Below are 25,508 nucleotides of genomic sequence, written 5' to 3'. Positions count from 1 at the left end.
GCGGTTGAAGACACATATCCACATTCCAATGTACTTCCATGTAGCGGAGGTACTCAGGATTTACCCACTACTTGATTGATTTTTTTTACCCAGTCTCTCAAAAGGTTACCAACCACTAAGGTAGACAGTGTTTGTTACCTACTTATTAAACCCTAAATCCAAGTCATATTAAATAGTAGTCAAAAAATATTAATTTATTTATTAAATATCTAAAATTATGCCTTTATACCATACAAAATTCTAGACATTTTATAAATAGAAGAATATTTTTTATCGTAAATTTAGTCTAGTATTCACTTATAAACGTATATTTGGTTAAAAATATAAATTAATAATTTAAGAAATACATATTTGTAATAAAATAAAATATAAAAATATTTGTCGGAAGTTGGATTCGAACTCACGCGAACAGAACTTCAATTCAAAATTATTGCAGCCTTAAACCTCTAAGCTACCGTGCATGTCGCGATAATGTGAAAAATTATAATAAAATAGTAATGGTAACATTTCTGCGTTACATTCGAATTTATGCACACAATTTTAATTTCGCGTCGAGCGGTAAAACATATACATGTTAAAACTGCTAGATTAATAAAAGACAAAAGGTTGCCTACCCGGTAGGAATCTTTACTAAAGAAAGTGGTTATTTACTTCATTGCCCAGTATTTCACTGCACCTAATCGTATGATTATTTGCCGATCAAACCATTGTTTATTTACAGTGGTCTGGTCAATGACCAATTGACTCTTGGCCGACCGCAGTTTATTTACTGCTTTATTGCCCTTATTATTCATTACTATACTATAATAAAATAATATATACTATATTTGGCGAATAATGTTTGTTGCGTGGACGTAAACAATGATATGACTGTCTAGGTACCTACCTATGCACGTTACAATTATGCATACAAATACAATATAAGACTAAAAATGAATAGGGACGTTATTCCAAGTCTGCCTAAGGGCAGCACTTTGCTTAAGGACGTCACGCTCCAGAGTCCAGATAGAGTCTGGAGCGTCATCAAATTAAGAGTGACACTGGTTTCCCAGGTTACATGTACGCCGTGAGCTTTCTTATCGGAAAGAGATGACCGTATAGGTACTATACGGTCTAACATTTTATTAGATTCAATATGAACATTATTAATTCAATTTCATAGCTGATTTAGGCAAAATTCATGAATTCAAGAATGAAAACCTAACCTAACCTAACAAATAATCCAGTATATCTGACATTTTTTAAATTTGTTTGCTGCTGGCTTCCTGTAAAGTGTAAACCGACAAGAACCGTGTTTTATTTAGACATAAATTGTATGTCAGTAGGTACTATACGACCCAAAGAGGTTTGACGGTCTTTAATATACGGCCACATATTTCCGATACAACATTTCACGGTGAAGTGTGATACGGCGAACTGCATACGTACAAGTTTCCGGACACGCATCTCTGTATACCTACTTCAGCTTTAAGGGCACATTGCAGTATGCTCGATGGCATTCTCCGAGCGGTGAGTGGAAGAGATGTCAACATCTGCGCGGATGCCAACTCGCAGTCATCATTTTGGGCACCTGTGGATCACCCATTGTGCGACGTGGACATCATTGAGAAGTTAGTGCAACAGCACAGCCTAGTTATCATCAATTAACCAAAAAGTGAACCCACAATTCCGTAACCACTTGCATCTACAACACTCTGGCCACTGGGTCCGTTGCAAAACGAATCCACGGTTGGAAGGTCCATGGGGATGCTTCCATGAGTGACAACGTAATATGTAACGTTGGTAACATATTATAATACAGAAACATGGTGCCTATCTTAGAAAAAAGAAGAGAAATTAGCAGTCTTTGAAACCACAGACGAATATAGGGCTTACAAAAATAATATGAATTGGGTGGACAACCCATAATGCATTATTTGGTTTACCGCGACAATATTCGTTTGATGAAAAAAAAACACTGAACCTTACGCACAGTTTTACCAAAGACAATAATAAAATTATTCCTTACAGTACTTGTTTCCATTAGAATACTAGTAAGTGTAGAACTCAGTAGTTTTGAGATGTGATTTCAAAATTTTGTGGATGGAAAATAAATCAATAATTAAGACTATTTGTGACAACTAATATCTACAAGTTTTATAGTCATTAAAAAAATTTACATATCAAGGTAAGTAATATTAATATTCCTTTAGTATGTTTATATATCGTACCTACATTACGGAACAGAATGTTCCCTGACCTATATACTAAGTCGTCGCCAATTCTGTTTTTCAATTTTCCCAAAATATAAATTTATTGGTACCAAGTACCTATGTGATATTTATAATATAGGTAAGTAGCTAGTGTCCAATTCTATTATATTTAATCACAAGACATTGTGCTCAACGTCGATCTGTAGAAGCATTTAGCAAAAGACCTTTACATCGGACAAAATGCAAACGCTACAATATCGGATTGTGGTTTTCTTGCAAAATGCTAGGTGTATAGGTAGGTATGTACTTATTTAGATCCATCCACCTCTCGTTTTGCGAGCAATATCGCATTATATTTCGAAATATTATTCTATTATATTTTATGGATATGCAGGGGCGAACTAGTTATATTAACAAACTTTGAATTAACTACCGCAATAAAATTGTTATGGTTTTCGAATTCTTATACTTGTCAATAAGAAAGGCATGTACCTACATAATTCAGCGCTTCCCAGGTGGATTCCGCGAAAATTCTAAAATCACGAGAAAAAAGTTTGCATGACCCTTAAATTTAATAAAGGACGAATGAATGATTTGATTTCGTCAGAGATCGCGTCTAGTAACTAATGAGAGTTTTACCTGGGAAATAAATTTCTTTTATTTCTCTCAAAGCGTTTAAATTTGTATGTTAAAATTACAATTACAGTATTGATTTATTGCTGTACTATTTATTTTAAGTGTAGGTATTTGCATGCCCGTTAATTTTGGCCAACATGGAATTATGGATACCTAAATCGCATACCGAAACTGTAGACAAAAAAGTAATAATTAATTATTATTTGCTAAACTACCTACTGGCAGTGAGGCCCCATGGATATATGCATACAGGCCATGCAATGCTTAGATACGTCACAGCATAAGGAAACTGCAAGGTAAAATTTTTGTGAGTAGAAACGTGTAGAAAATAATATTTTTATATTTTTGTGGATTTGTATATTTTAAAGATTCATTGCGCGTGGGTGTGCGTTTACGACAGAGACGCGGAAATAGTCAGGGGTGGTATGTAGGAGCAAGTTGTGTTCCTTTGGATAGTGGTGTTTTATCGTAAACGGATAATCATATTTTTCTTCTTTCAACACATTTGAACGCACATTTTTCCACCAGGCAAAACTGTCTTGACGTTTAGTCTCATATCTCAAAGTGAAAGTCAATCATAGTATTTGTCCTTTTTTCAATGAAAAAGTGAGTATTTTTGTTTATAATCAATTGACTTTTTTATTGTAAAGACTCCTTGTATGTGGCACTTTTTAATGTCATATAATAGTGTATTGTTTTAGAATTCTTTACAGCGAATTACCTTTTTGATAACTTGTCTTCAAAAAGTAAAATATTAAAAACCGTTAAAAATTTCCATTATAATATGTTCCTCTGAATAAATATTTGAATGTTCCTCTGGACACGTCCAGAGGAACAATGTATCATATTTTTCTGGACAAAGTATCTAACGTAATCTCCAATCAGTTATTTTAGTGCCATGCAGCAAACTTGGAAAGACAAGGGATCGTGGATCTCGTGGATCATAACTTACTGACAATCAGTCGTAATCAATGTTAAGTTCAACGATGCTATTTTTACAGAAGATGATTTTTTATCAGCATACGTTAAAGATCGTCCGCGAAATCTTGTACCAATTATAATGAACCACCAGGAAGACGGCTCTATTTCAGTCATGGAAACAAAGAATTTTGAGTCAATCGAAATTGTTCAGATGCCAACTGAGCAGGTGCACGAGACATTTTCTTCTAACCTTGAGTTGCAGGAAAATGGTGCATACAAGGAAATTACCTGAAATAGTTGGTACTTTCCTAAAAACACCCTCAAGGAAAATCGTTCGTGGTAGGAAACCAGGAAAATCCCGAATATTGACCAACACACCAGAGAAAAATGCATTGATATCAGTGACATTGAAAAGAAACATAACTGAAAAAGAGTACAACTGATTCAGTCGATCTCGGTATGAGCCAAATGCCACAAAACATGCATCGAGAGATCTTAAGTAATGCGTTAATGGTAACTTGTGGCATTTGTAAAATGTATGGTACTGAAGCTAATGCAATAAAATGTGAAACATGCCAGAAATACGTTCACAAGTCATGTGAGAAAGCTAAGAATCACAGAGGAAAAGGTTTTTTTTGTGTGTGAAAAGTGTTATATTTGAAATGATGAATCGGACGAATCTGTTACTAGTGAGTATCTATTGATTGCAGATGTACTTACAAAGAGATAAAATTTTACTTTGCTTGTCTCAATAAAAGTAGTACTTATGTATATCAAAAAGGTTTTATTGTTATTGTCAATTTAACGAAAAACATTTTGAGTAATAAGTATCGTTTTATGTATAGGTTATTCGTAAGTTAAAAAATGATTGATTATATGCTATCCAGAGGAACAATACTGTCCATAAGAACAATTATTTATTTATTTATTTAAAAAATACACGTTGAGTACATAACAAATTATTAATTCAGAACATGACACTATGCCGAAAAGAACATAAATGGACATGCTCCTCTGGACAATTTAAGGGGTTTTATAAAAGCGTCTGTATCTCGTTTATTAAAGTACATTCACTGAAACAAAAAATAAAAGGTGATGCATCATTTATATGAGTTCCAAATAGTTTAAACTTTTTTTCTAATTTTTTTATAGTTTTTGAGAAAAAAAATCAAGAATGCTTAAAACTGGAGATTGTCCAGGGGAACACAACTTGCCCTAATGAATTTACATAACATTTGCGACAAAAAAGTAAGTGGGGTCACTTTACCAAGGTTATTTAACTGTAATTTGCTTTAGATTTTTTACCCAAGACAGAGGGCACGAGACACGGAAGTGTAATTTGACTAGACTTTAGAACCACGAGTGTCCATCGAAAAGAAGGACACAGCGCAAACAAAAAATGATTTATAACAAAAAGCTAACACAAAACCAGCGATCGAAATGAAAAATTTTACGAATCGGAGCGCTAAATGATTTTTCGAAAATATTAATATACTACATCTAATTTTATAAAAATAAGTGTGTAAGATTTTTTTGTTTTATGCCATATTTAGCTCAGATGGCCAAATTATTTTTTCCGCGAGACGGAGCGATAATTTTGGGGATTTCATTAACCGGAACGGCGACCCAGTGCGCTCCATTCCATTTCGAGCCTTGCACAAAACTCTCGAACAACATAAATAAAGAGATTTTTACGTGCGCCTTAAATACCTACTATATTTTCAATTTTGTAAAAACTAAAGGTAAGTATTTAATTAAATTTTTCCACCTATTTATCGTTATGCGTTATTTCTTATGTATCCGAAAATCCACTGACTAGAGCAGAAACTGCCTTATTTAAATAAGTATTAAGCCTCTACACATTAAATTTATTTTACTTGATCCAATGACTAATTCGCCCCTGTATATGTATTTTAACCTCTGTGAATGATTGCGAAATGTAATACAGGTTAGCGTAATATAACAATAACATGGCTGCGTCAATGTAAGCGCATTGCTCTGCTCGGGTTGTGAAATTAAGGCACCACTGTCATGCCATCGTGAATTCCTTACCCTCTCATATAGCCAACTCCAGGCACGGGCGAAAGTTCATTTGCAGACTGTGCAACCGAGTTCGGTACAGACCTGCGGACGAAAACGGGCCATGACTATGATGCAAGCAGTCTGAGCAGCCATAGCGATCGGACTATAACAACGGATCTAACACACAGAAGAGATTTTTAATTGTTATTCATATCTACTCGTATATAATATATAAAATTGAATGTTTGTTTGTCTGTTCCGTGTGCTTTCCTATACCATTCATCCGATTGTGACGAAACTTTGGTCAGTTGTTGTGCACACTATGGCCCCCACAAAGGGGGGGGCTGACAGGGCTCTAGCCTGGGGGCCTGGGCTTAAAGGGGGCCCAGCGTGGTGATTCTACCAGTTAAGTAAGATAACCATACACCGCAAATTTGCTGTAATATTGACAAAAAGTCGCCTGCTTACTTAACGGCCCACATGCTCGTCGTAGGTCAAAATTGAGTTTTTATTGTATTTTCAAACCATGATCCTGGACACTCCTTAAACGTTATAGATAATCTATTTATATAATTTTGAAGCCTTATTATCCTTTATATTTATTTCAGACATGTGATGACTGCATAAAGTATTTTTGTTACATAAAATAGTATTCTTTTAAACCTCTCGCTCTAATGTTTTAGAATATAGTCATATTTCGGTACATGAATGTGCAGTGGTATTAAGATTTTTTACATTTATTAATTTTTAAACGCATTTATAAAACCATTAATATAATTTATTACGAGATAATTTTTGTAAAATATTCACGATAAAAAATTATATTGATAATCTCTGTGATCCCAAATTTGACAAGAATTAGGCATTTTATTATTCAAAAAATCGGCAAGATTAACACATTTGAAGATAATTCTAAAAATACTTATTATAAGCTTTGTCTTTGACCATTCAAGTGTGATAAATATCTTATGAATAATGATTGCTTTATAATAATTATTGACCTAAGAATAAGGTAGTGTTTTTTTGAAATACGCCATTTCTTTTGTCATTTCCCAGTGGTTAAGCTACAACATACGACCGTAGCCATAAATTGACAAACTATAATTAAAGTAGGGAGTAAAATGATATTGACGCGCGTGTTTGAACATGTACCGTTTAAAAAAAATAAAAAAAAATCGGTTAGGCCTGGGGGCCCGCTTCAGGATATGGGGGCTATGGTGCACACACCCGCGAAGGCTTCTGAATTAGTACAACCATCTTCTTCTTCTTCAATTCGTATGGGTTCCTATACCAAATGTGGAAAATCCATGTTTCTCACATGGACAGCTGTATGTGGCCTGCTCACGCGTTGGAAAACCTTCTGATTTATTCGTGTACGCACCAGACGGAAAAACAAGAGCACTTCAATAAATACAACTAAAACAATTTATTTGAGTGGCATTGCAACGCATGCCGGGTACTCGCTAGTACTTATATATAATATATTCTTTTTCAACACTACAATCAGTGTTGCCAACTATCGTTGAGAAAAACAAGCCAGACGGTGTATTACAATAGGCTATTTGGCAGGAAAAAACGCCAGAATTTGTGAAAATAAGATTGCAAGTAAATGTACTTATTCTACCTAAAACGAAGCCAATATCTATGCTTTCGCGTATCGAAAAAAGTGCAAAATCGAATAAATGTCGATACGTGTAAAAACCACACATTTTACCAGAAATATATTGAATGATTGTTTAATTATTATTTTATATCTACATAATATACAAAAACATTAAATAATGCATGAAATTGTTTCATTGTGTTTTATTTCTCAATAAAATGGGTACCGAAATACCGGCATTAAGTATCCGATAGTTGGAAATTTGATGCGAATGAAAATAAATAAACCAAAAATATATCGTTTTTTTTAGGAAAAAAACGCTAGTAGGTAACAACGCCACAAGTCAGATGCGTTTTTTCCAAGTTAGATGCCTATCGAAAAATGCTAGATCTACCAAGAAAAACGTTAAATTGGCAACGCTGACTACAATAGGCCATAAAACCCAATGCCAGTAGTTGAAATAGTAATAGAAGAGAAAGAATCACACCCAGGCTTTGAGAAAACCGATTTTATTCGAATATGAAGAAAGGTGTAGTGTCTTTAACAGAATTTATCGCGAATTACTAATATCTACCTACTATTTAAAAGAGAAACGTGCAACAAATGAAAACATATACCTATTTATTGTTGAAGCAATTGACACAGTCTGTAACAACGAAACTGTGAGGTTATATTGAAAAATCTCTTCACAATAAATAATCATAAAAGACTGAATTTTGAGAATTCTCATTTCTCGAGATTTTTTACAATGCCAAGCTGCCGGCCGAAACCAGAATTTTCAAAATTCGCCGGTAAAAAAAATTGGCATAAGATTTTTGTTTTTAAATCTAATCATAGATTCTGAATGGAATTTCTTTAAAAAGTATCTTTGTCACTAGTAGAGCTAAAAAATGGCTATCGACTTTCATTCTGAACAGAATTTTTTGAAATTCCCGGTGAAAAAAAAATATTTTTTTAAATTTAGATTTCTATTAGAGAAATCAAATAATTTTGATCCGAGAAATGAAAAAAAAATGAGAAATCACAAACTTTAGTAGAAAGTTATGGTCTGTGACACATTATAAAATAATCAATTTAATCGATATTGTCCTATTTGATGTGATTTTACGTATATTATTAATGGGGCGGATAAAAATTATAGTAAGTAGGTCATGGGCCCCGCATCTTGAAGCGGGCCCCTCTACCTATCGCTAAGGATAAAGGCAGTGTGACGCTCTACAGTCCATAGGACAACCAAAATGATGATATCCATAATATGATGAATGCGCCGCGGTAAAATTAATGTTTTTTTTGTATATTTTAATACATATACCTATCCAATTAAATTATGGAGTTGTCGAGAATCGATACACAATTAAAAATTGTATCGTGCAACCATATATTTTTAAATACATAATAATATTATTGAAGGAAAAAAGCGCACCGCAGGCGACTTTTTTTGCTAGTAAAGCGAATTTGTGATATGTGTGAATCTCACGTATCTGATCGACTCGCCACGCCGGGCCCCTCCTTACCCCGGGCCCCTAGGCTGCGGCCCTGTCAGCCACCCCCCTTGTGGGGGCCATGAAGTAGGTACCTACATATTTAAAAATACAAATATTGACTGCGTCGTTTTAAGAAATGTATATTTAAAACAAAATGCTTGTGTTCTTGGTGGGTAGATATCAAAAAATATGTTTCAACGGAATTAAGCTTAAGGTAAAAATTAAAAAAAAAAAACTAAGTGTTATTCTAAAAATGTGGCAAGCCACTGCCACTAAAGACCTATGATCCGTTAAATGGAAGCAAAGGTAAATAATAATGCCAGCACCGGAACCACGCTTCACACGGAAATTACAATAAGCATTGCCCATTACACGGTCTGTACCTACATATATATATATTATGTCAGTTAAATATATGTATATATACATTACACATATTACGTATTAGCAATTATTATTATTCGACTCTTGTGACTGATTTCCATTGGGGAGTTTTTACGCAACATTTGCTGTCCGACAGTGGTTGTATTTATACACTGTGCTTCTCAAACTATATTAATTCTTGACACCGTGAATAATTGTTAAAAACGATAATTAAAATCTTAATACTCTTGCGGGCGTTTCAGATTAACAGGCAACACCGTCCGCCTGTACGTCTTCAGAGGACTACACATTTTTATAGTAAGTAAATTCATCCATTTGTATTTTTGTGAATTAGGTATATCAATACAGATTACATTAGTTTTAACCAGGGAACTCAAAATAATACCCTCCCGGGTGTGGTAGCAGTTTTTAGCCAGGGTGTGCTTTATTACTTTAGGTCATAAAACCAAAGGACACAAAGCGCACCGACTGTCCTCAAATATTGAATACGCGTTCTGTATACGTGACTAACTTTAATATATACCTAAGTATTATGCGATAAATTTAACTATTGAAAATAACATATTCTTTAACAAGTGCTCAAGAGAATCCCATACTTTTCTAGTCTAGGTTTAGGGATGATTCTAGTTTTTTTATGTTTTTAGGGTTCTTTCAAGTTAGGTTAGGTTATAAAGTAATATCCCTACAGTATACTTATCAAAATTTCAAATAAAAAGACCTTACGTGACAATTTGCGATTTTAAATTAGAATTTTATTAGTTTTGGCATATATTTTTCACCAACTTTAAAACACTTTAAAAAAACAAATGTTCTAACTTAATCACGGACTTTTGGGTCATAGAAGATAATATTTTAAATAATCTAACGTCAATAATTAATATTCACTAACATACCTCTTACTCTGAAATAAAGGGTGAGAAACATTAATCATAATGCAGTGTCTTAAATTCTCTTTCTATTGTATGAGAATAGTTTTTATGTATTTTAATTTAATTTTGTGATTATGACATGATAAAAGTGCTACGATAGTACATAATGGTACATACACTAATACAGTATTAATATTATAATTTTAAGGAAAACTCCATATGCTATCATTGTGATTGTAATAATAATTATGTAAACGCATAGTAAAATTGAATACGAATATTATGACAATTGCAAATAATACATAATTAATTATGTGAGTTGATGTTATGTATTAACCGGTAAATCGATTACCCGATGAATTGATTTTCCCATCAACTCGTAGTGTCAATAGTATTCTAATTATAAATACCCGAATATTAGTAAATTTTCGATGTAATTTTCTTTAAAAATATTCCCTTGCAATTAACTTTTAAATTTACGGATAGTTATTTTCGATGTTGAGAATCACTGTGTGATAAAAAAAATCAACTCGTGGGACCGGACCGAGAAACAAATAAAAATAGCGCTCAAAATCAGAATTAATTTATTAACAATGTTGCTGGAGCGTGTAAAATATAATTAAGTAGATATCTATTTAAATATGTAGTATAAATAGTGCCTTACTTATAAAACTAAATGTTTAATGGAAGTTGGAACTCTTATTTTTCCAATGAATATCAATATTAAGTTTTCGTTAGTAGGTACTTAGGTAAATAAAATTGTATTGGTTTCGTTGATGTGTACCTATATTATTTTTACAAAAACACTAACATTATCACTGGATAACTCTCTTGCTCATGGAATTGGGTTGGGAGACTTGAATTGACGACATAGCCGTGCACATTTTCTTCGTTTTTTTTCATATTATGTTTACCCATCTATGCGCAAACGGAATCGACGAAATTCATGCATACATGACAAATCGCATTGTATAAAAATAGCAGGCAAATCCTTTTCAATAATAATCATTACGTTTAATGTGACTATACAAATTCATATGTCGGTCGGTCCTTAGGATCGGACAATTAAAAAAAAATATTTAATCCACAAAACTTATGAAATTAATTAACAGCAGTAATTCAAATATAACAACTGCTTGTTATTTTGCCTCAAATATAATCTCTAAAAATGAAAAACTGTTCAGTGATGGAGAATATAATATGAAAGAAGAGAGGTTTAAATACTACCACGATCTCTTTGAGAAATTTGAAAACAAGGAAAAAAATATTCAAAGAATAAACGATATGCATTCGGCTAGAAATACAGTGAAAGATAGAATATCAAGAACTCAATTGTAATTTTTAAACTTTTTAGTAGAATTCTTAAAAACTATTTTTTTGGAAAACTTTTTTTTCGCCATGAAACACTTTTTGGCAAGTCAGACAGTCGAAAAATATTATATGGGAAATTTTGGCACACGTACGTAAAAAAGTTCGCCAACCCTGCACTAGTGCCTCTACTGGGGAAGCATGTGAAACTCAGAAGCATACATTTGCATAAATCGAAGCAGAAATAAAATTTCTCATACAAAAACCAAGCGGGCCGCTTCAATAGCTTTTAGATAGTGTTTCATTCAAAAATTGCCCTCCTGAGAGGAATAATGTGAGGACTCACCTGCATTTGGATCCAAGCGTCCGCAAACGGGCTGCTACTTTGATACGGAGGCGGGGGTGATGCCCAGTGGTCGACTGCGCCTGGTACAATCTGTGAATAACAGTACGATAAAATAATTACAATGCAAAAAAAATCATGCATCTAATCAGTATAAAATAACAGAGATATTACAAAGACGGTTCCATGACAAAACAGAACCCTCGATCTAGAAAACTTCACAAGAGTCCGACGCTCAGTCCTCGGGACCACGGAATAAATACAACACGTCGAAATTTATAATACAAAAAGGGCATATTAGACTTAATAACAAAAAGCTTCGGGTAACGTGATAGAATGTCACTGGTTTTGACATTGTGTGTATGAATTTTTTACAATGGGTGTGTGTAATTGTTTGTTGTCAGCTTCTATTGAGAAAAATATGCCAGATAGGGTAAGAAAATATGCTAATTGGCAAGAGGAAATGCTAGATTTTTTTTAAATTAAAATAATGCATAAAACTAGCACTTAAACACTTAGCACTAGCACAAAAATGAGTCATAGCTATTTGACTATATTGAAGAAGAATTAATTCTTTCGCAACGTATAAATTAGAGGTGGGAAAACTGGTCGATTTTGAAGACTTAGTATACTTACTACCAGTATTAAAAAATACTTAGTATCGAAACTTGTTCCAAAATACTTACTAGTATTTGAAGTATCGGCTATAATAGAATCGTTAAAAATACATCCGCTTTTTGAAAAGTCCCATTTTCGAGACAGGTTCAGCTGGAACTATGGCACTAGTCACTCCTGTTTCAGTAGAAAATACTAAAGCATTAAAAGCACTGGTGTCATTTATCTGTAAAGCATTTTCATTTACAGGTAGAGCTATATTTTGCCTGGCGAAGTCAATATGAATAGTTGGGTGCTTGCGCTGTAAAAGTTTCTTCAAATTTGACATTGACTTGTATGAATTTTTTATGTTACAAACATTACAGATGGCATAATTTGTAACTATTTCTTTGGAACGATTCCACACGAAACTTAACCTTTTAGTAGCCATTTTTACACAAATTGTTTATTAAGTATAATATAATTATTATCCATTTATACAATCACGCATACAATTTGAATTCAGTTTATGTTTATAAGTTCCAATTATAACACTAAAAAATCGAGAAACTCGACGTGACAAAACCAGATAAACGCGTAGTCAGTTAGCGTTATCAGAACTCCGCTATGCCGGCTTGCGACTGACGTCAACTCGATGTAAATATCATACTCAACTTAAACTAAAACTAATTCCGTAGTATTATACTAAACATACGCGAGTCGCGAAGTCCGAGGCGATGATTTCATACGTAGCAAGACTACAAACTAGCTAGCGGACGGCGAGATCTCATACCATGCGTCGAACTCCTGGACTCGATAAAGTCTCATACTCAACTGAAACTAAAACTCTTAAAAACTAAAACTAAGGCGAACTCAAATAGTATACTATAAAACGAACATGTGACCATTTCTGTCCTTCACTATACCAACTTTACAACAGAGGAGAAAGGGAGAACAATGACAGTTGAGTATAATATCACGGCTAGACATACGTGTATCATGATATCTCGCTCGCGCGCATTTAATATCAATAGCGTTGAAAGTCAACCAGCATCACCGAATGGCGAGTCACGGCGATGAGATCATCGAATGCGTTCGAATTCGAACATCTAAACGTTTCAAGTTTCTTGAAACAAGTTTATTGGGCCACAAATACTTAGTATGGGTAGTTTCATCCGAAACTTAAGTACACAAACTGGTGACAGTATTTCCAACTCACCTCTAGTATAAATACCTAAGTCATACAATCTAAACACGATCAGGTACAAAATTTGGTCACCACATTATATATGTTATATTAAATATACTATATTTGGTAAATTATAAATACAAGAGGTCAGTATGTTGATTTTCAAGGAAATTGGAATAATATTATAGCTTTTTAATGAGAAATTTAAAGCTGTTTTGCTGTCGTAAATTGCTAGATTTAACCAGGGCTCGAAATGGACCGGAGCGCACCGGAGCGCCGTTCCTGTTCGTGAAATCGGTAAAATTATCGCTCCGTCTCGTAGAAAAAATAATTTGACCGTCTGAGCTAGATAGGTCATATAATAGAAAATCCAAAACACATATTTTTATGAAATACACATACTATTTGATAACTATTTAAGTATCTTCAGAAAACTGTCGAGCGCTCCGGTTCGTAAACTTTTCCATTTCGAGCGCTGGATTTAACGCTATACGCCAGAAGCGTATTTAGCGAGCTAGGTGTCTATTCAAAAATACCAGATCTGGTTAAAAAAAAAAAAACGCTACGTTGGCAACGCTGGTGTTGTGTGCGTGAAATGTACCAAATTACTTGAAGTTTTAAGTGTTATTATGTTGGTTTCTGCTACGTGTACCAATACTATTGGGCCAATAGGACTAGATACAATATGTCCGTCTAACCAGCAGTCAATTTACAATACATTCCTACATATACAACAGATTTTGTTTAAAAATTAAATTATTTTTGTAGAATATTTTAATATTTTAATCAAATTATAATTATTTAAATACGTTTATAGGCAATTATTTTTTTTCTTAAGGTAGGCTTTAAATAATCGCCTAGTATGGAGTCTTCGTCTGTAGTAGAGAATCCAATCCCGAGCCAAAATTTTGATCCCGGGATTTCGGGATTACAATTAGACAATCCCGGGATTGGCATATTTTTCCATAGTTAATATTAAATTTTTATATATACCTACAAATAAATTTATAAAATCGGTCAAAAATAAATCTAGTATAAGTTATACTATTTAAGACATTTATTGTTAATATTGTGTACGTTCAATCTTGAAAGTACATAGGTTTAATGGAATAAATAATATTGTAATATAAATAATACTGTGAAAGTAAAACAGTTTTATTTATTTATGAAAAGATAACAAATAAAATACAATTTCAATTAAAATAAAAAATAACATATTGTGTTGAAAAAAATAAAGATTTAAGTAATTAATTATTATTATTCTATTAATAATTAATAGATAATTACCATTATCTATATTTATTATTAATTAATATTTTGAAAAATGTGCCTGAAGAATCTCCAGAATAGTATTTTCTGGTAGTGCGCAATGGTTTACTCTCTATAAAAAGAAGACAGCTTATGTATAAATGACTAAAACGTCTAACTAAATGTTTCTTGATTTATTTATTCTATTTCTCAAATTCACTTGACGGATGTTACCTGCATCGTACATATTATTATGTGGAATTTTTAATTTATGTTAAACTATTTACAAATATAAACGATTTTCATTTATAAAATTTCGTAAAATCAATATTGTGTTTAGTGTTTCCATATATTATATGAGATTACTGTTTCTGATAGTAAAGACTTAATGAACGGGTTAGCGAGATTTAAAATAGTAAAGCAAATCGTGGTGGAATGAAACAGTCGTAAAACGTATGAGATTATGGTGGAATAACTTTGTTAAACGTGCGAAGCGTTGTTATTTTCCAATCTTTCTCATCCAATACAAATCTTGGACAAACAAGAAAAAATTTGTACTGGACCTTTTAAAAATACGAGCTAATAAAAACGTGGTAAAATATGGTCGCTTTGATTCGGCTAAAAATATCGTCTTGAGTATATTTAAGTTAGTGAGAATCTCCTGAAAATCTTTATTATAAACATGATAAAGATGATTTTGAAAAATGGGATAAAATTGTCTACTGTTCAAGAAAGAGATTTCAAATGTTTCACAGATAAATACTTAATTTAAATTAAAAATTAAATTTTCCCTTGTAGTTATCATTCACTTTTTCTTGGAACGGCCTGATACACCCAATGCGCGAGGCCCGATTGGGCCCATTCGGTCCTATATCCCTAAGTTCGGATCCACAAGTTAGGTCACAACTTACAACGCATTAAAAATGTCCCATATGTGGGTAAATTTTACTGATTTATGTTCATATTATTTTTTATGAATAATAAGCGTAGGTAGGTATATAATATATGGAGAAAAGTAATAACATTGCAGAGAGTTAATTTAAGATGTTAATTTACTCTGTCTTGAGGAATTACCTCAATTCGTGTCGCTTTTCTTCTTCACAAAACTTGGCAACATTTGAAATGATATTTTTAACCGACGATCGCTAAGATTTAGGTATTATTACATATTACATCGATAATCGATAAAATGACAGCAAGAACTCTTCGATACTGACTAAAATCGTGGACCAGTATAGGTACTTATCGACCGCTAAAGTGTTAAAGTGACAAATACGACGGCTAACTAGGGTAGGTTTGTATCAAAGTATTAGCATTTATTGTAACAATTACAATAAATTGGTTGTAATTGTTGCAATTAGTGCTATAGTTTAACAGCACCTCTCTGGCTGTGATAAAATTTAGAGCGAGATAGACAGTTTTGACTGTTTAGACGGCTAACTTATTGTAACAATTATAATACCTCAATACAAATATATAATAAATACTATCACTTTATCACGTTAGCTGTCGATAGTCACCTCGTGTATAGAATAGACCCGCAGAAGCGGTAGATGAGACGCTCTGTAAGAGGGGGTGCATCTATTATAGTTTCGACGCCCAACTCAATTTCCGTGCGCACTGGTTAATAAGTCAGACTATAACATTATTCGCAAATCTGTACGTGTCGTTTATGGTCACCAAGGAAGTCGAAAGGCAATGTAAGTAAACTAGACATCGCGAACCCGACAATAAAAAATACAGTCCTGTTAATGAATACAATTTATTTACAACCAGTGAGCTGAAATTTTTAATGGAAATATATATTCGTTATTACAAGTTTAGGTAGGTACCAACGTTCCCTCTAATTTTTCTGTTGTCTGTGCGGATCATCAACGCATCTGAGCAGTGGCGTAACTAGGGTTACCCGGTGCGGTAAATTTACACCCCCGCCCCCAAAATACACACATACATTTTTTCATTAAAACTTATATTTTTAAGGTATTTATTAATTTCAGTGATTTTATATAATAATAGCACTAACAATAATAATTTAGTAGGTACCAAGTCATTATTAAACACTAAAATATGTATCTTCTTTTTTTTCTTTTTATATACTTTGGCTCGTGATAGAATGGGACAGACACAGCGATCCCGCTTGACGTAAAATTTCATTTGCGTGCTCGCGTTAGTCGCAATTGACCTTCGAGTATGAGTCGAAGAATTGTGCCTGTGATGGTTTCGTGTATTCGAGAACTAAAATCTGACTATGGAAACTTTCTTTTACAATATTTTTATGTGAGGACTGTGTGGGGGATGAAAACATGTGTGCAGACACATTTTGGTAGGTGTGCAGGCGCACAAGCGCACACATTACAGGGAACATTGGTATGTACCTACCTACCTATTTCTATATATACGAAATGATTCTCCTCGGTTTGCCGCCCTTCAAGTAAATGCCGCCCCCAAGTGATGCTCAATCTGCCTACCCCCACGGGACGTCACTGATCGATTGAAGCCGTTTTGTTCTCTTTCTAATTAAGTTTTTCCAAAATTCACGACTAATTGTATTTGGACGACGGCTTTTTTATTGTATTTTTGTTTTCTTTTGTTGCCTGTTATCTCTAAATATAAGTATACTTTCTTATGCTTTTCTTATGATTACTACCAGTTAATGTATTTTTCTTGCTTTTTTAATTACTCTCTAATTATATTCTTTACAGCTGTAGGTAACTAAAATTTCAACTAATTTAAATTGATGTAAGTATCTAAGTACCTATTTTGCTTTTTGTGTCAGCCTATTACTGGGACCATCACATATTATTTTATTCTATATTATATTTATACCTACTAATTATTCTCTGTGATTGATCCTGTTAGATTACCTAAATAATAAAAGATATAATTAGGTATATATCGGCCCTGTATTGGCAGAAAGTACCTACTTGATTCGGCTTTACATACAAAATCTCAACAATCTCAATACCGAAGCAGACACGTTAGCCGAAGAAGTCAATGACACGAACATGGATTATGGATTGGCAATGTGCACACTAATTATAATTCAGGTAAAATTATTTTTTTCAGTCACATTCATATAATATTAGTGTTCGCAAGCGTAGGGACCTAAGTCCATTCTGGTTATTTTTGGGTAAGCTAGGTTCAAGCATAATATTTGAGTATTTTTAATTTTGTAAGGGTATAATTGTAATATTATTTTGAGTACAATTAGGTTATTATGTAAGGGAAATCATACCCTTACAGAATAATAAATACTCAAATATTATGTTTAAGCCAGTGGTGAAGACTCCATACTAGGCGATTATTTAAAGCCTACCTTCTTAAGAAAAATATTTTTTAATTGCATATTGACATATTTATATACTTAATCACTTCATTATTTTATGTTATATAAAAATAATTTATTTTGCCAATGAGAGATGTCGTATATGTAGGAATGTATTACAGTATTACACAATTTACAAAACAATCTGCAAAGGTATTAAAAAATATACCACAGCGCGCCGTAAATAAATAATAAACGCCGCGACGTCTCGATGTAAATAAATCTCCGATAATGTGTGAAATAATTCTGATTTTTTTTCGTATGGACTTTACGTCTCGTAACGTCAGCAAGTCTGCTGATTTGTACGAAATAAGGTAAGCTCTTATCGCAGAGCCTAAAACATTCGCGCATAATATTGTTGTCACGACTGCGCACTTTGTCCAAAATCATTAATAATTAGATAATTAAAAAATTAATTTCAACGACGTTTAATCGAATATTAATAAATAAGTAAGAATAGATTGTTTTTATAAATAAAAATAAATGTTATCTAATGATTTGTGATGGGAACAAGACATGTTTTGAAAAATACGTTATTTAAACACATCGCTCATTTTTATGTCGTCAATGAATTTTTGAAGTTTCAATGAATTAGTGTGTCGTTGTCATTTATTAGTGTGTACATATTCATAAGTAGTAAATATCGTACTATTCTCGTAAGTATACCTGACAAGTGTGCTCTTTTTATCAGATCTCCACAGCCTACCTCTTTCCAAAAGTCACCCTTCGCCACTGGTTTAAACATATCTTACTCAAAAATAACCAGAATGGGCTTGGTTCACTATGCTTGTGAAACACTCATAATATGTAGGTATTCATCACTTTGCCTAAGATTAAAAATTGTGGGAGCAGACCCAGGTACCTAACTATTAACAAGGTCGCTTACGAGGACCGTTGTATTATTTTGATTATTCGTTCACTAGTGATTTTATTTTTTAAGAGGTAATTTCATAATAATGTTGATTTCTCGAGAATCATGAAAATTCTCGAGAAATCAATAAACCAATCTCGAATTCCCGAGAAAACAAATGTTCTTGATCTCGAGAATTCTTGAATCTCGAAAAATAAAAAAGTCCGATATATCACGAGCTATATGCAGTAGTAGTAAGGCAATGATTAAAATATTGTTTTAAAGCGTAAACTCTCCGCAATGAATTGTGGCTTAAATCACTGGCGGTTTTCCATGAAATAGATACGGCTGTCGCTTCATCAGAAAGTACCTACCTTTTCACAATCTGGGTGTAAAAAATCGATAAAAACGTTAAAAACTGCGCTACCTATCTAACTAATGCTGTATATTTAACAGATTATGGACAAAACCAATCTAAATTCAAGACGTCCGCAACATGAGATTTACATTATAACAAATAGTATCCTCACGATAATAATAAAAACATAAGTAGGTACTTACAATATACAGAAAAATAGAATTTCGATTAAAAATACATAGCACGTTACTGAAAACGTCTTTGGGGAGCGCATTGCTAGTCTTGCAACCATCGCTAATGGTGCCTGATATACTTGATACGAGGAAACGGTTCCGATCCAGAATAAATCATGACTGCGACGACGTAGGTACCTAATTGACAGACGCGTGTAAATTCAAATTCTTTAGGTCACCAGGATTGGAAGCCATCCCTCACGATAACAGGCAAAAATGTTTCAAGAGCAGAAGTGGCCTACGAGATTCGAGAGAGTGAAAAGTAAGCATGCCTTGTAGAAAGGCAGTCGGAAAATAATCATTTGACGAATTGTCGAAAGGAAAATAGTTTTAGGTAAGTATGTCTTAAAATAAAGACATCGAAGAAATTGCGAGGGGGCTCCAAAACGCCTACTACCTACCTTACTTATCAGAACGACGAAATTTCTCGCAATTTGATTATTGAATTTTAAAACTGACAAACACTATCTACAGCAGACACATTATAGTTTTAGTTAAATGTTAATAAACATCTACATTTGACTGACAAAATTTAGTGTGCACTATTTATGTCGAATTTAGTCTACCTCCACCCTTTGCCACTGATATAATATATATAAGTATATAATTTTACAAGACGCAGGGCTAATCAATAATACCATAAATAGCAACCCGTTTTAATTTATTTAATTTGGGTCATAACGATAATTTGGCCACACGACCAGGAAAGGTTGCCCATGCCTGGTTTAGTGGCCCACTGGTCTTGAAAGCACCTTTGGAGCTTTCCAATGGTTGATAAAGGTATTGTATTTTCCTGTCAATAAGTGCATAAATAATGTAATTTTTGTACCTGATCCCCCAGTGAATCCCCGGAGGCTCTGATGAGACAGCAGGCCGCCTCCATGCCCCTCCCTCCGGACACGGCACCCGCCGCAAGTTCACACACTCTCGCCTTTTTGTATGTGCGTTTTCTTCTTCTTCCTTCCCTTGATATGAACCAATACAGCAATAATATTGAGCAAGCGGACGGTCAAACTACCCCCAATTCCAAAGAACAGATCGAGACACTTTTTCGAAACTCTCTCTAATGAGCATTATAACTTGAAACTTTTAAAATAGTTTTGTGCCAATGATCTTTTTGAATAATATAAATACTTTTATTAGATTTTTTTCTTGTGCATTTTTAAAATGGCCTGGTGCTTTCCAATAATACCCATAATAACTAAGTAGGTTTTAGGTTTTGTTTCACTTAATGTACAATTTTATAAATTTTCTGCAAAAAAAAAAAATTATTATTGTTTTCTGTCATGTTTGGAATTATATGTAGGTACTTTTAGAATATTTTAATTTCATTCATATGATAATAATAATTAAAAGTCTATGTTTTAGATAAACTGTACCTACATAATAATATAATACCTAAGTACATTAACTTTAATCTGATAACATCTAAAGACTACTTTACTATTAAGGTTTCCAAGTAAGTACCTAATAGGTAGATACATTAAATATTATAGTTTATCGTATGTAGATATAACTAACAGTATGGGTACATAGATTGTTTACGCATTATATTTGTGTTTCTAGATATTCAAGTGATGGGTAAATATGAAATAAGTAGGTAAGTACAAGTAATTACTTCAATACTTAATTTTATATGCAACATTATCTACCAATGTACCTACATATTAGGTAGGTATTGCCATTATCCATTGTGATGTATGTATATTGATTGATTTATTAAATGTTAAGAACTTTTTGTTGTGGAAAAATATCAAAATATCAAAAGGTAGACAGACGATAGGTATTATTAACAATCCAGTATATGTACCTACTTAGATTAACAAATTATGAAACTATGATACTACTTATATTAAAAAAAAAAAAAAAAACAGATGTGTTTAGGTGAAACAGATATTTTAGTTATAAAATTATACAGACGCGCACACGGGAAACGTATCCAGGCTCCGGACCGCTGTTAAGTTTGGATGTAGTGAGGTATTTAAATCTAATTGTTTTAGTTAGAACACGTTTAGTTTTATTAATTACCTCTGGAGAGAGGTGGGAAATAATTTATCGCACATGTTTTACATTTAGATTCTATGCAACGCAATTGTTCGGACCGCCCCCATATAACATATATTATTATAATGCCTAACGCAGGTTACAGGGTAGAACCTAAATGTTTAGATTAATTACGTGTCGAATGTGAAGTAATTTGTCACTTTTATTTTACATTTCGATTCTAAGCAACATCTTTTCGGACCGCCCCTGTATAATATATTAATGCCTGTGTGCGCGTCTGGAACGGAATAAACAATGTCTTCACTGACGGCCGTAACTGTAGAGAACAGGGCGCGAAATTTTGATAATGGTTATTGATTTTGTCAAGAACGAACAACTAGTTTTCGGTCGATGGGATCGCGTTGAAATCTTCGCGGGTCACTCGCGTATGCTCAGCGGAATCGACGCGCGACATGCGCAATTGTCGACGCACGACTGATTTGGGGGCAGGGCGAGCTGGCTGGGCGGGACCACGGCGCAGCTGGTGGGGGGCTGCCACCTATCCATTAATTGGACTCCGGTGAAAATGTTCAGAATGCTCCCACCGAGGGGAAAATCGCACGGAAAATACGCCGCCCTGCTGCAACGGCGCAGCGTCGCGACGACATCCGCCACCGTCGAATGGAATCGACGACGGTCAACGTTGACAATTTACCAATTTCTTGCCAGATCTAACAATTTGGAATAGGTATATAGTTAGCAACAGACGCATCTGAGGTATGGCATTAAATTATACTTAAGTATATATATATACCAGTGGCGAAGGGTGGAGGTAGACTGTTAAGATCCGCCATAAACAGTACACGTTAAAATTCGTCAGTCATACGTATTTGTCTTCATTGAAGTAATACAGTATACAGATGATGTTGGTTAGTTTTTATAACTCAATTAAACCCTTCAAAACCAAGCCATAATAGATAATAGTCAAAAAAATACTCGTCTATCTATAAAATATCTAAAATGATGCAATTAAACCATATACTTATAACTTTCGATATTTTATAGATAGAATAATATTATTTTATCTATTATAGTTTGGTTATGTAGTGCTTAATGAATTAAAAAAAAAACAACCAACAATATGTATTCTTATTCCAACGAAAACAAATAATAAGCATGAGTGAAAAAGTGTGCACAATGTTGTCGTATCGCCTAAAATAAACAAATACGCATGGCTGACAAATTTTATTGTGGACTATTTATGTCGGATCTTAAGAGCCTACCTCCACCCTTCGACACTCATATATACTTAATTAATAAAGCATGAGTCATCCAATAAGGGAAAGATGTACAAAATGGCATAGTATTGAGAAAAATAATATCAAAACATGTAATTTATTACAAAAATGGAGCATGACTGTAGAGTAGTGTAAAGTAACACTATTTTTGAATACCTATATTGGCATATTTTAAAAGACTTAGGACCTAAGTGATAGTAAGAAAAAAGAAATCAAAATGTGTAGCTGAAAACCATTTTACCCCACCGCATAAATATTTGTCAAAAATAGGAAAAAATATGATTTCAAATAAAAATTACATGTTTTACGAAGAACAAACTTCGCAGATTTTTTTTTGCTTTTTTATCTAAACCTGCTCAGTCAGTATGAGCCTATTTTCCACATTTCATGCATCTTCGCCAAGTTGCTCCAAGTTTAGATCTTGTGTACCTACACAGTGACGTCCCAAGACAAAATGCCGCCCCTAGGCAGCGCCAAAATGCCGCCCCATTTTTTATACCGCATTTTTTATCATCCTTTCATGCCACCAATATCTAATAAATGTGTTGTATCATACAACTTGTATGGATACATTTCGAAAAGAGATACATACATACCACTAAATCTAATTTAAGTGCCATCTCTGCTTCAATAGACAATATTGCGACTCCACGGTTTAGTGGTGCACCCAAGGGGGGGGGGGGCAAGGGGCCTTGCCCCCCCCGAAAAACATTGGAATTGAAAGCCAATAGATTAGACAAATAAAAACACGGCAAAAAATGATTTGAAATTCTCCAGCACCTCTTTAGAAAAATTTCTTAGATTTTAATTTCTAACACAAAAATTTCGAAACACTAATGTCGGGTTTTTTTTGAAACTCAATCTCTAATGGAAATGTCAATAATTCTCGGTGTCCACCCGAATTCCGGAGAGGTTTACACCAGTGGCGCACCCAGGGGGGGGGGGGCAAGGGGCCCTGGCACCCCCCAAACATAAAAATTATCAGAATGATGAATGAATGAATTTAAACATTGACATCGAAAGCCAATAAAACACGGCAAAAAAATGATTTGTAATAATTCTCCAGCACCCTTTTCAGAAGAATTTCTTAGATTTTAATTTCTAGCACAAAAATTTCGACCACTAATATCAGGTTTTTTTAGAAACCCAATACCTAAGGGAACTGTCAAAAAATTCTCGGTGTCCACCCGAATTCCGGAGTGGTGTAGGTCATGGCTGGGAAGGGCTGACAGGGCTCTAGCCAGGGGGCCCGGGCTGTGGGGGGCCCGGCGTGTCGGGTTGATCAGATAACTGAGATAAACACACATCATAAATGAGCTTTAATAGTAAAAAAGTCGCTATTACACTTCATGGCCATGAATATTTTCAATCACTATATAACTCTGCAATATATTTTTTGATTATTATGTATCGATACTCGACATCTCCATTATTAAAGTAGATGTATTAAAAATCGCCAATAATTCATTGTATAAGTACCCTTAATTTGAACTAAAACACAATTTGAAAAACGTTAATGTATTGTTTCACACTGCATTTAATCTTAGCGGTAGGTAGGGGGCCCGCCAAATATCCTAGCCTGAGGGCCCGTTTTAGGATGTGGGGACCATGCTATAGGTACACCGAGTGCAATAGACAAAAGACCGATAAACTAGAAATTAAGCTGTGAAGAAGAAAAAGAGTCTATGGGACTAATTTACATTCTCCTCCTTGCCCCCCCCCCCCCCCAATATTAAATCCTGGGTGCGCCACTGCCACGGTTTCAGATACATTTAAAAATACACCTGACAACTTCCAAAACTCGCGAGTGACTCTCAAAAATATTTGGATAAATTTTAAATTAAGTATATACCTACCTATAATTCAATTATAATTCGCAAATCTCCACATGTCATTGCTGACCACCAAGGACGCGACGTCCAAGAAAAATGGAAGTAAACTGACATCGCGAACCCGACAAAAAACTATAGTTTAAACCTTTTATAGTAATTAATACATTTTTGTTACAACCAGTGAGCAGATATTTTTAATGGAAAGATATTTCTGTTATTACTAAGCTGTTTAGGTATCTATTTCTATATATATATATACCTAATGATTCTCCTCGATTTGCCGCCCTTCGGGTAACTGCCGCCCCCAAGCAAAGCTCAATCTGCCTACCCCCACGGGACGTCACTGACCTACATCTCAGTGTCCGCAATAAGCGGGAACTACTCGTTCAGTAAGGTTGTTTGTTACATATTTTTGAAAATGCTCCAGCCATTTGACAAATACTGGCTCGGTCATCTGGCCTGTTTCTTCAGCAATATTCATTTTGCCCACTATGCCATTTTGTACACCTTTCCCCTACCTACTGCTCAGAATGCGATGGATGTGGGTTCAAGTTCTATTCGATATTTTCTTTCTCTTATCCATTGTACCTATAATGTTTAAATCCTGTGTGTTATTTGCTGAATAATAAAAATATTTAATTAAGTATATTAAATTTTATGATTAACATAACATAGATAACTTGTTAGTAAGAATATAAATAGATTTGTATCAATGCCGGGAGATTTTTTTACATATAATATAATATTTTAATCTAGGTTAAAAAGCAACATAATGTATCCTAATGTAGGTAGAATTATTTTTTCAACCATGTACCTACAGCATGGCCCCCACATCC

At 33.9% G+C, this 25,508-nt stretch overlaps 1 long non-coding RNA gene across 1 annotated transcript in view; it reads right to left on the bottom strand.

The window, feature by feature from the left end:
• LOC147080034 (uncharacterized) overlaps nucleotides 1-22,039 on the bottom strand; it is a 129,583-nt gene extending 107,544 nt beyond the window's left edge. The window contains exons 1-2 of the long non-coding RNA XR_015071795.1: nucleotides 20,389-22,039; nucleotides 11,766-11,855 (exon numbers count right to left, since the gene is read on the bottom strand). This is a non-coding gene — a long non-coding RNA (uncharacterized LOC147080034). The remainder of the gene's footprint in view (nucleotides 1-11,765; nucleotides 11,856-20,388) is intronic.
• Nucleotides 22,040-25,508: the final 3,469 nt, after the last annotated feature.

The sequence above is a fragment of the Rhyacophila brunnea genome, unplaced genomic scaffold (genome assembly GCF_057557595.1).
Source record: "Rhyacophila brunnea isolate RB1 unplaced genomic scaffold, BYU_Rbru_1.0 scaffold_1, whole genome shotgun sequence".
Lineage (NCBI taxonomy): Eukaryota > Metazoa > Arthropoda > Insecta > Trichoptera > Rhyacophilidae > Rhyacophila > Rhyacophila brunnea.
The sequence above is the reverse complement of the archived record's forward strand: the minus strand, read 5'-3'. Positions and strand labels throughout refer to the sequence as shown.